This window comes from Chenopodium album, chromosome 10 (genome assembly GCF_948465745.1).
Source record: "Chenopodium album chromosome 10, dcCheAlbu1.1, whole genome shotgun sequence".
In the NCBI taxonomy this organism is placed as follows: domain Eukaryota; kingdom Viridiplantae; phylum Streptophyta; class Magnoliopsida; order Caryophyllales; family Amaranthaceae; genus Chenopodium; species Chenopodium album.
In genome coordinates, this window is record NC_137843.1 from 35,276,725 (window position 1) to 35,289,486 (window position 12,762).

Here is a 12,762-nt window from a genome sequence, read left to right on the forward strand (position 1 = left end):
AAATGACACTCATCAATTATATGCATAGAGCACGTGGTCGTTCACTAGTGCCATTTGATCCGAAAATTGAGAGAACTATTGTAAGGTTAAGGGTTGCTAGACGATCTTTGAGCCCTAGCACTTCAAGTGAAGAAGAACCACAACAAGAGGAACAAGCAAGAATGGGAGAAAATTCAAGGGTGGCGTTGAAAGAATTTGGGATTCCCGGTGCATATAGATTTGAGAGTGGGATTGCTCCACCTATAAACCGACAAATGACTTTGAAATAAGGCCGGCAATGATCACTTTAATAAAGAGGCGACAATTTAGTGGGGCTAAACATGAAAGCCCACTAAATAATCTCAATGAGTTCGAAAATATTGCAATACTGTCAAGGTGAATGGAATTTCCCAAGAATTCATCTGCCTCAAGCTTTTTCCCTTTTCCCTCATAGGGCGTGCCTTGGAATGGCTAGACAAGGAAGTCAAGCCGAATTCTCTAAGGACATGGGACGAAGTGACCGAGGAATTTCTATGTTGTTTCTATCCACAAAAGAAAACGGTGGAGCTAAGAGCTTTGATTCAAGGTTTCAAGCAAAAGCCTAGTGAGAGTCTCTATGAAGCATGGGAGAGATACAAAGAGTATCAAAGAGAATGTCCTCACCACGGAATTCCTACTTACCAAATTATTCAAATTTTCTATGGAGGCCTTAGTCCTCAAGGAAAATCATGTTTAGATGGAGGAGCCGGAGGCCCTATCATGAACAAAACGGAAGAGGAAGTGGTAGACATAATTTAAGACATAGTGATGTACTATAGAGATTGGCAAGATGGAGAAAGAGAGTCAACTAGCAAGAGTAGCTCTTCGGTGTACTCGGTTGATCATCTAAATGCAATCAACAATCAATCCTCACAAATGACAAACTTGGGGAAGGAAATGTTCGCTATCAAAGCGAAGTTAGAAAGTGCTACCTACCAAGTTTCAAGTCTTCCCTCCCAATCTAAGGGGAGAGGTATGTCTTCTAATTCTCAACCCCCTCCCTCTTCTAATAACATGCCTAGTGGATGCTTGTTTTGTGATGATTGTGGATCGTATGATCATGATGTTTCTAATTGCTCTCATGCATGTATGGATATTTGTGATGATCAAGATGGAAATGTGAATGAGCATGTGAACTATGTGTCAGACAATAATGATTCTAGGTTTGAAAATCAAAGAGGTCAATGGAATAGGAATTACAAAAACCATGGCAATTTTGACAACTACAACCAAGGTGGTGGTAATAGGAACCATGGGAACCAAAATTCCCGAGGTAACTATAACAACCAAGGTTATAGTAGCCAAAATCATAACCAAAATTATGGTAATCATAACCAAGGTTATGGTAACCATAATCAAGGTAGAGGTAATTGAAACAATAAACATAGGGGAAATTTTCAAAATAACTCTCAAAGGGGTCCCCCACCCGGTTTTGCTCCAAAGACCCAAAATGATAATTCCTATGTTCAATCCTCTTCTTCTTCTCATAGAACCAATTTGGAAGAAATCATTGAAAACCAAACAAAGTTGTGGAACACTTACATGGCCGTAAGTGACAAGAAATTTAATAAAATGATGACTCATAATAAGATGCTTGAAAACCAAATTTCTCAACTTGCTAATGCTTTGAAAGACGATGCTAGTCCTTCCTCTTTACCTTCCCAAGGCCTAGATCCCAAGAGACCGGTCAATGCTATTGTTACAAGGAGTGGTAAGGTTCTTGAGGAGAGTTTGCCTAGGAAGAGTGAGACCAAGGATGCCACAAAAGAGGTTTTGGTAGAAGATGAGAGAGATGGTGCATCTTTGAGTGAGGTTGAGATTGAGAAACCTAGTGAGGTGAGAGTGGAGAAAGAAATTGTAAAACCCAAGCTTCCTTATCCACAAAAATTCATGAGACACAAGTTAGATGAAAAATTTGGAAGATTTATTGACATGCTCAAGCAACTTCACCTTTCTCTACCATTTACCGAAGTTGTCACCCAAATGCCCAACTATGCAAAATTCGTCAAAGACATTTTGAGCGGTAGGAGGACTTGTGATGGTGTAGAGACGGTGAAATTGACCGAGAATTGTAGTACAATCATAATGAACAAGATGCCACCTAAGCTAAAAGGCCCCGGAAACTTTTCCATCCCTTGTGCCATTTACAAAATGTAAATCGGGAATGCCTTGTGTGACCTAGGAATTAGTGTTAGCCTTATGCCATATTCGGTGTACCAAAGACTTGAGTTAGGGGAACTCTTACCTACTAACATCACTTTGCAATTGGCCGATAGGGTAAGGTAGAGGATGTCCCTTTGAGGGTTGGGAAATTTGTTATTCCGCTGGATTTTGTGGTTCTTGAGATGGACGAAGATGCTAATATTCCTATCATTCTAAGGAAACCATTCCTTGCTACTTCGGGTGCTTTGGTAGATGTGAAGAGTGCTAAAATTTCACTCAAAGTAGGGGATGAGGTGATAGAATTTGACTTGAATGATATTATGAAGTATCCAAGTTCTTCTTTAGAAAATTGCATGTTGATTGATTCTCTTGATCATGTTGTGTCTTCCATGCATGAGCAATTGCTCACTTCTAACGATGCTCTTGAGAATGTTTTGTTGAATAAGGAAAAGATAGGTGCTCCTAGCAAGGAGATGGCTTTGTATGAAGATGTGCTCAATGGAAGCCTTGAGGATGTTGAAGAGCAAATGTGTATAAGCATTTCTAGCCAAAAAGCGTTGCAAGTGGCTACTTCAAAAAAAGGTAAAGTTGTTCCAATGGTTGAGCTCAAACCTCTTCCATCACACCTTAGTTATGAATTCTTGGGACCCAACTCCATCTATCACGTGATTGTTAGCTCTTCTTTTAGTGAGCACTAAGCTCAAGTGTTGTGTGATGTTTTGAGAAACCTCGAAAGTGCTTTGGGTTATACCATTGATGACCTCAAAGGTATAAGCCCCACTCTATATACACATCACATAACCCTTAAGGAGTGGGCTCTACCTTCCATTGAGAGACAACGAAAGCTACATCCCAAATGGGAGAGGTAGTGAAGAAGGAGATCACCAAACTTTTAGATGCGGAAATTATATTCCCCATCTCGAGTTCTAGATGGGTCTCCCTCGTTCATGTTGTCCCAAAGAAGGGAGGCATGACCGTCATCGAGAATGAGAGAGGTGAGCTCATTCCGACGAGGACGGTCACGGGATGGAGGAGTTGTACAGACTATAGACGTCTAAACATGTCCACCAAGAAAGATCATTTCCCCCTTCTTTTCATTGATCAAATGCTTAAGAGACTAACGAGGCACAAGTTCTATTGTTTTCTTGTTGGTTATTCGGGATTATTCCAAATCCCTATCCACCTAGATGACCAAGAGAAAACAACCTTCACTTGTTCATATGGTACATTTGCTTATAATAGAATGCTGTTTGGCCTTTGTAATGCTCCCACAACATTTCAAAGATGCATGATGAGTGTATTTGGAGATATGTTGGAAGAGGAGATGGAAGTGTTTATAGATGATTTCTCCGTAGGAGGTGTTTCATTTGAGGCATGTCTTGAAAACCTTGAGAAATGTTTGGCAAGGTGTGAGAAGGTGAACTTGGTTTTTAATTGGGAGAAGTGTCATTTCATGGTGGAGGAAGGCATAGTCCTTGGCCATAAGATTTCTCACAAGGGGATAGAGGTGGACAAAGCAAAAATTGAGGTTAGTGCGATCTTTCTTAGGACATGCCGGGTTTTATAGAAGATTCATCAAGGATTTCTCGCTCATTGCAAAGCCCCTCAATGATCTTCTTCAAAAGGATGCCGAGTTTGTATTTGATGATAAGTGTTTGGAAGCATTCAATAAATTAAAGAAGGCTCTAATATCTACTTCTATTGTTCAAGCCCCAAGATGGGATTTACCTTTTGAGTTGATGTGTGATGCGAGCGATTCGGCAATCGGAGGTGTCTTGGGTCAAAGAGTGGAAAAGAAGCTACATGTGATCTATTATATGTCCAAGACTCTAAATGGTGCTCAAAGAAATTACACCACAACGGAAAAGGAGTTTTTGGCTATTGTTCATGCTTTTAAAAAGTTCCGTTGTTACTTGTTGGGTTCCAAGACCATTGTCTTCACGGATCATGTGGCTCTCAAGTACCTTTTTGCCATGAAAGAATCCAAGCCTAGGTTTATCCGGTGGGTGCTCGAACTTCAAACTTTTGATATTGAGATTAGGGATAAGAGTGGAGCAGAAAATGTTGTGGCGGATCATCTCTCTCGCCTTGAGGATTCTCAAATTCGTGATGATGGTTCTCCAATTGAGGATAGAATGCTTGATGACGTTTTATATGCTATTGAGAAAAAAGAGTTCCCATGGTTCGCCGACTTAGTGAACTTTCTTGCATGTGGGGAGTTTTCACCTTCCTTTTCTAAGAATCAACGAAAGAAGCTCAAGAGAGAGGCAAGACACTTTGTGTGGGATGAACCCATCTTGTACAAGCGAGTAGTCGATGGCTAACTTAGGCGCTGTGTTCCAAATGAAGAGGTGCCTAGTGTTTTGAAGATGTGCCACTCGGATCCGAGTGGTGGCCATATGGGTGTTTCTAAAACCGTCACTAAGATTCTTCAAAGAGGTTTATGGTGGCCACATCTCTTCAAGGATTCATGGGGTTTTTTAAGACAAGCGATCATTTTCAACGAGTTGGGAATATCTCTAAGCGGAATGAGATCCACAACAACCCATACTTAAGTTGGAAGTGTTTGATGTGTGGGGAATTGATTTTATGGGACTGTTTCCCATGTCCTTTGGAAATCAATATATCCTTGTGGCGGTGGATTACGTGTCTAAATGGGTTGAGATCATTGCTTCCCCAACTAATGACCACAAGGTGGTAATGAAGTTGTTCAAGAAGGTCATTTTTCCAAGGTTTGGTGTACCAAAGGCGGTGATAAGCGATAATGGTTCTCATTTTATTCACAATGCCTTTCAAAAGATGTTGCGAAAGCATGGAGTTCATCAACGATTTGGCCTTCCATATCATCCTCAAACAAGCGGCCAAGTCAAGGTTTCCAATCAACAAATTAAGTTAATCCCTGAAAAGACGGTTGCAAGAAATAGGAAGGATTGGTCGGACAAGTTGGATGATGCTCTTTGGGCCTATAGAACGACTTTAGAGACACCTATAGGTACCACTCCATACCGCCTAGTTTATGAAAAATCATGCCATCTCCCGGTAGAGCTCGAACACCGTGCTTTAAGGGAAATTAAGAAGATAAACTTTGATTTGGCAAGTGCGGGGGAGAAAAGGTGGTTAGATCTTCATGAGCTAGAGGAGCTTCGATTTAATGCTTAAGATTGTGCTAGCATTTACAAAGCTCGTTCCAAGGAAACTCATGATAAGCTTAGGGAAGAAAAAGTTTTGTGTTGGTGATAAAGTTCTTCTCTACAATTTGAAAATAAGTTGTTTCCTGGAAAGCTCATGTCGAGATGGAGCGATCCTTACTTGGTTAAGAATGACTTTCCTAGTGGTGTTGTAGAAGTTTCAATGATGGATTCTTCATCTTCATTTAAGGTCAATGGCCATCGGCTCAAGAAGTATTTTGATGGGGCTTTTGTTGGCCTTATTCACATAGTGCTTCTCCGACAACCACCTTCATAGGTGGAGAACGTCGAGCTATGACGTTAAACAAGCGCTTCCTGGGAGGCAACTCGGTTTTCTAACCCTTTTCTTTTGATTTTTCAATTCTCTATATTTCTTTTATTTTTGAGAACTTTTCTTATTCTTCTTTGTTTTCTTGATTTTAGGTACCATGAGATTGGATCGATGAAAATTTCCAACAATTTAGGTGTTAATTCAAGGTTTCATGAGGTTTGGTTAAGCTTAGGTGAAGGAGTTTGTTAGGGATACATGCTCTCGTGTTTGAGTTTTCATGAATTTTTATTTATGATCGAGTGATTTTCGAACTATTTTTTGTGTGATTTTTAAGCACTCGATCATGACGCTCATTAGCGCCGATGAGAGTGCACGCACGAGAGTTTGTTTAAGATCAAAAATTTTCTCTTTGGTGCGCACGCATCATAGATTGTGCGCGCGCACCAAAGGGGTCAGAAATTTTAGCGTATTTTGATGAAATTTGACGGATTTTGAACCCTCCTTAGTACCCTCCAAGTGCGCATGCACCACCCTCCCTGCGCGCGCGCACCAAGGGGGTCAGAGTTTGGCATTTGTTTTGGTGTGTTTCAAGGAAATTTTCAGCCCCCCTAAGACCCAACCTGGTGCGCGCGCACCACCAAGCTGAGCGCACGCACCAAGTAGGTCAGCAATTTCGCTTTTGTTGCACAATTCCGAGCAAGCAAACCCAACCTCTTCCCGTAGCTGGTGCGCACGCACCACCCAGCTGCTCGCACGCACCAGCCGCACCAGCCCAACCCACCCTTTTTCGTGCCCCTCTTCTCACAAACCCACCCTTTTCACTCCATTCTCTCTCCCCGACTTCCCCCTTATTCCACCACTCACTCTTCTCTTTTCAAACCCTACCTAACCCTTGCAAATTAACACAAATACTTTGGGTGTTCTATTTGGTTTATATTCTTCAATTGTGCAATTTTCAAGTGATTTAAAGCTTCATTGAGGTATAATTTCTCACTTTTTAGTCATCTTCTTCCTCATTTTTGAAACTTGGAACCTTTGTTTTGCCTTTCATGGTAGAACTCCTCTGTTGGTTCTTTTAGCTTGCATTTTGCATTGAATGATGTTATTGGATGTTAAATTGAAGCTTTTTCATGATGAATTTGTATACCTTGCTTGAATCCGTGAATCACCATTGTTAGTCATTTTCTCTCTATGGGTATTCTATATGATAGTTTCATTTCTTTGATAATTTAATGTTTTGGGATTAATTTGCTCATAATGATTCATAATTTGGTCTCTTGTGTCCAATTTTGCCTTTAATTCATGACTAGTTGCTTCAAGCTTATGTTTTTATATTCATGGCATAGTTCATGTGTGACTATTTCTTGTTTCATTTTTGATTGAATAATGTTTGTGCAGATTTTAGAGCAATTTCTTATGAATATTCATGAACATTGATAATTGTAAATGAATTGCTCATGAATTGCTTTACTTCTTATAGATGGCCCCTATTCGTCATAAGAAGCGTGCTAGATCAAGTTCAGGCAAAGCTCGACACGTTGTTCCAGCTCCTCCTGAGGTGGTAGAAACGTATGGCACTGAATTCTCCAAAGAAATGCATTGGGATAGGTTCAAGCAACTTACCAAGAGGAAGCTTAAGTCGACAAGATTCTATGATCAAGCAACTACCAAATGCTTGGAATTGATGATGGCGTCTGCTATCTGGCTAAGAACCTCGGTCTTCTAGAGTTCTTAGATTTGAGTGCCCGTACCTATGCTAGGGTGACGTATGAGTTTCTATCATCCCTAGAAGTGGTTCTAGAGAAAAGTGGTGACTCTTCAAGAACTTTCACCTTTCAACTTTTCAATAATGATCATCGGTTGTTGGAGTCACAACTTTGTTCTTACTTTCGGTTTCCTTGGGCCGTCAATGAAGACCATCTTGTATATCCTACCAATGGTAAAATGACTAGTGACCATGGGTATGATGAACTCAAGTGGTGGCGGCGTACCTCCGATGAAGGGAAATATGAACCTCAAACTTCCAACTCCGCATCAATCGTTCATCCGGCTATGAGATACTTTAATTGTATTCTCACCTATGCCCTATGATCTAAAGACTTTTTGGGAGCTATTTCCGTGAGGAACTTTGTTGGCTATGGATTGCCGACCAAGAGTCGCATGAGATCGAGCTTGTAGATTTCACTCAACATTTGATCAACCGATTTCTAGACATCCGAGATGGTGTTTTGCTTTTGGGAGCATCTGAGCATCCAAATCGGAGGCATGATCTCTATCCTCGCACTTAGCCTCAATGACTCATATAAAGATTTGCTATGTGAGCTCCCTTTGATAGTCGACCCTCAGGAGAGGACACCTTCTCATTTCCTCAATGTTTTATGCCCTTGTAAACAAAAAATTCCTTGATCATACCAAGAAGCATAATATTTTCCTATGGAAGGTATTTCGAGTGAAGGATTGGTTCTTGATTCCGAGCAAGGAGGCTACAAACCGTAGGACGAAGACGGATTCTTTGACTTGGAGATCCAAGATGCAGCATCGACCCCTCTCTTCGGAAAAAACTAATCATACAAGAACCGCCTCCAATGATGCTCTCTCGACGGACTTCCAAGCTTTACCCCCGGTTGAACGGGGAGGTACTCCTATCCCTCCTTCTACTTCTTCTTTTACATTTGATTTATCTACTATTCATGCCAAGTTAGATTCCATCACTAATGTCTTATTTTCCATGCCTTTGGGGCGTGATTCTTCTCTTGGCTATGATTTTCATGCTAATCAATTGTATGACTACCATGTGAGGAGGGGGGAGATTGAACCTTACTTGAACTACCCATACCTCCCGGTCCAACAAGGACCTATCCCTCAATGGAAACTCTTTGACCCATCCATCGGACATATACCTTGTTACCCCTATTGGGAGGGTCCTCTCATCCATCTTAGTGCTATTGTTGGCACCACCCCGGCCACTTACGACTATAAGCGGCCCGGTGGTTGCGATTATACTTATGATCCTGCGAACCTTATGCCTTTCCCGAACCCTGAGACTTTTGGTAGGTGGGGATTATCGGGCGAGCCGATCTTGGATGATTGGTCTCATTTCTTCGCAATAGACCATGCTAGGAGGGAGGGGAGGCTAAGGGGAAAAGCTCCTACAGTGGTGAGTGAAATGGCTAGCTCGGTTCATGTTTTAGAGACCGGTGAGGGGAGTTCTCACTCTACCCCTTACCATAGTGCGGAGTGAGACTATCGTGGCTACCTTCCCCCCCCCCCATGTGCTTTATATGGTGTTCTCTTTTGCCTATATGTTATTAGGTTTAGAGTTTGGGGGGTAGTTCATTTTGAGCTTGGGGGTGATTTATGTTGTTTGTGTGCTTCACCATTTCCCTCCTCGCTTTTGTAGTTCACTCTTGGTCTCTTTTGCTTCTGGTATTGATCACTATCTATCTCTTGTTTCTCTGATGATGATGATGATGTACTTCTGCTGATTTCTCTGTCCAGTTCTTGGTATTCTTGTTTGTTTCGTTGATCGCTGTCTACTGTGTATCTCTGCTTCCTTATGATTATGCTTCCTGATGATGATTGTTTGATGTCTTGTTTCCTGACTCTGCTTCTATCTGATGATTCTGTTTACTGATTTCATTACTTGACCCTATTCCTGATGTTATCATATATTACTTCTTCCTTATTTGCATACATTATCTCTTTTATTTCTTTCTTTTCTTTTGTATTGAAGTTACTAACAGTTTTCTTTGTATATAGTCTATTTTTTTTCTCACCTTGCTTCGCCGCTTATGCTTTGGATATTGGTGTTTCATTAAGGTGCTCTTTCACCTTGTTTGATGTAGCATAGCTTCGAGCCTGTTGAGATCCTTCTAATCCTTTTCTTTTTATTTTCTTTTCTTGGATGCTTAGTTTAGGTTTAGATTAGGAGAAGTTGAACAGTTCGAGGATGTTTGCTTTTTAACACCTTAGTGTGTTTGGGAACATTGGCGTTGTGGCCAAATGTTCACTTGTTTGTCGATTAGGATTTATTGTGTTGGCTCACTTCCTCGATGCATTTTTATTTCTCCTTTGCTTTTCTATTTTTCATTTCATATCTTTTTCCTCATTTTCTAGTTTCTTATGGTCTTCCTTTTTCTTTTTGGTTCCTTTTTCTCTTTTCTTCTACATTCCTTTTTGTATTTTGCTTTCATATGTTTTGATTTCATAAAAAAAAAAAAAACTTAAATCACAAAAAAGTTATTGTAATTAAAAATAAAATGTTTTTGAGGGATTGCTTTTCTTTCTTAATAATTTTGTTTTTGCTTTGGACTTAGTACCACTTAGGCTTGCACATTGGCTATCATTCTTCCTAAAAATAATGGTTTGCACGGTTTGAGAGTATCTTTGGTTGACTCTAGGATAGAACATGCTAAGGTAGTCGTTTAGATCTATTGGGACCTTGAAGCCGAATTCTATAGTTTTTGATAACTCACAAACGTTCCCCTTTGGTAAATTTGAAACTTTTAGTCAGTTTTTGCCACATCCTTGTTAGGTTTCATAGTTTTCAAGCCTTCTTCAATCCCTTGCATGAGCGGCATGGATCCTTGACTACTGCGGACCTAATCTTGAATCTTGACTCATAATTCTCAAACACGAGACCGAACCATCTAGGGAGGACAAAGACATCTTTTCGGGGTGGTAATTTTTCTTTTCTAGGTTAATCTTCTTTATTTTTAGTTCTTGGGTTTACATTTGCCTACTTTCTAACCATTTGAGCCTTTTCCCTCTTTTTCAAGCCACATCTTTAGAACTTTGAGCCTTTTGTTTCTTTTTGTTCCATTTTTGGTTTTTGTGAAGCAAATGATCATGTTCTTGGAGATTGTGGTATATGATTTTGGATATTGGTTCTTATTGCAAGCAAGCTTGTGTTTTGTATATCTTGTGAATAATGGCAAGTGAATAAATGAAAAAGCCGTCCAAAGTTTAAAAAGGCAAGGACATTCAAATGCAAGTTGAAAAAGCCGTCCATAGTTAAAAGAGGCAAGGACAATGAATAAAGTGAAAAATGAAAAATTGAAAACATGAGAAACAGCAAAGCAAATTCAAAAAGCTTTGGCACAAATTGATAAATAAGTGAAAAATGAAAAAGTTCAAAAACATTTTGATGTATATGCTTCTTCAACTCTTACGCATTGAGGACAATGCTTTGTTCAAGTTTGGGGGGAAGCGTTTTACGCTTTTTGTATATATGATTGTGGTTATAGCTTTTAATAAGCTTGGGGGTATTAGTTTGTTTTTGTTTGGTGACTACTTGGTTTTGGTGTTGAGATTTGGCCAATCTTTGCTTCACAACTTAGGTGTACCACCAAATTCTAAATTTTAAGCCTACCCTCAACCTTTTGCCCTTACGTTACAACCTTTGGGAAAGCCCTTTTGACCTAGTGGTTGAGTCATATACCGAGGGAGGGCATTATGAGTTAAAGCCTAAGGAGAGGGGATGCAAGGTCAAGATGTCGAGAAAACCTTAAATATATTATTTTTCCGGCTCCTTCGAGGAACTATAGAGATGCTTGCTAAAAGAGGATTTGAAGCCAATTAGGAAAATGTGCTAAAATTGTTTTTAGATGAAAGTGAATTGCGTTTTGGTAGTTCTCTATACTTAGCATGTCTTATGTTTCAATCAACCCTTGATATCTTAGAACGTGCTTACCTTTGCCTTTTTAAGAAAGTTTGATATCCTCTCGTGTTTTGACCATGTGCAAAAGTCCATTGTATAAGCACTTTTTTTTTTCTTTTTTAAGTTTTAATTTTCTCTTTTCCCTTTTATTGCTTTGCCTCCCTTTTTACTTAAGGGTTATGGGTTAATCTTTTAGGAAACCCTTACAAGAGCATCACTCGTCCTCTAGAGCGATCTAGAGGTTTAAATGGCTTGTCAATTGTTGCTAAAATTGACCGTGATTCCTACGAAAGTGAGTTAATGTATATTCTCTTATTCTCCAGTCTTTCTCATTTATTGCTTGCCTAAATAATGTCATCATTTTCCTTTAAGCTTGATTTTATTTTGCTCGAGGACGAGCAAAGGTTTAGCTTGGGGGAATTTAAATGAGTGTCATTTATGACACTCTTAGGCTAGGTTTTCTTTGTAGTTTTATGCTCGTTTTTAGTCTATTATGTCGTGGTTTTGCATAATAATGCTTGTTTTGCATGTTTGTGCGTAAGTTTATAGAAATGTATGCTTTTGATGGTTTTCTTTCTATTTTATTCATTTCTCGGTTATCTTTTCCCGCTTCATCGTTTCTTTGACTTGTTTTGTAGGTTTGTTGAGTTTCCCGAGGTTTAATTATTAAGAAGGAAGCTCGAGCACATTCAAGGAAGTTGATGGAGCTAAGTTCGGGAATCCAAAGATGTAATTCAAGCTAGCTCCGCAAGCACGAGAACCTTAGAAGCAATGCTTTGGCTCAAAGTGTTCAAATTCTTGGAAGATAAAGGAGCTGCCGTTCTCACGGGCATCGCGTCGAGTGCACCAATGATAGGGATACTCGGGAGCGCGGAGATCGATCGAGCAAGCGAACGAGGCAAGGCCACGAGCACCAAGCAGGGGTGCGCGGGCGTAGCATAGGTGGTGCGTGCGCGCGGACCCACCTGTGCGCACGCGCGGCCTAGTGGTGCGCACGCACCAGGCGCCCCGTTCCCCTTTGTTCGATTTTCTATTTATACTCTTAGACTTTTCCTTTTTCGGGGGTGACGACTTATTTTGTACTTGACACTTATTTTCCAGAAATAGTAGAGAGAGAAAGTAGAGAGAGAAGCTTAAGATTACTTGATTGTACTTGAATTTGATCTTTGATTTCAACTTGATCTTGGATTTCTTCTTCAATTCAATGAAATTTTGTGAGATTTCTTTCCTTTGAATTTACTGTTATTGTAATTTCCTTTACTTCTTAAATGTTTGATTTGAACTTTAATCTTTGCTTTAGAAATTTTTTGAGTGTTTGAATTTCTTCTTGATTAAACTTGAAATGACTATGATTGTGATTGAATTTGTTTTGTTTCTCAATTTCACCATGATTAGTGAGTAGATTAGTTGCTAGAGAGAAGGGGAAGCATGCTTGATTGATGAATTTTGCTAGTTGATGATCC

General features: G+C 39.9%; 1 non-coding gene across 1 annotated transcript; it reads right to left on the reverse strand.

The window, feature by feature from the left end:
* Positions 1–543: 543 nt before the first annotated feature.
* LOC145565718 (small nucleolar RNA R71) lies at positions 544–650 on the reverse strand. The gene has a single exon (XR_014095098.1). It is a non-coding gene; the product is annotated as a small nucleolar RNA R71 (small nucleolar RNA).
* Between the last annotated feature and the right edge of the window lie 12,112 nt (positions 651–12,762).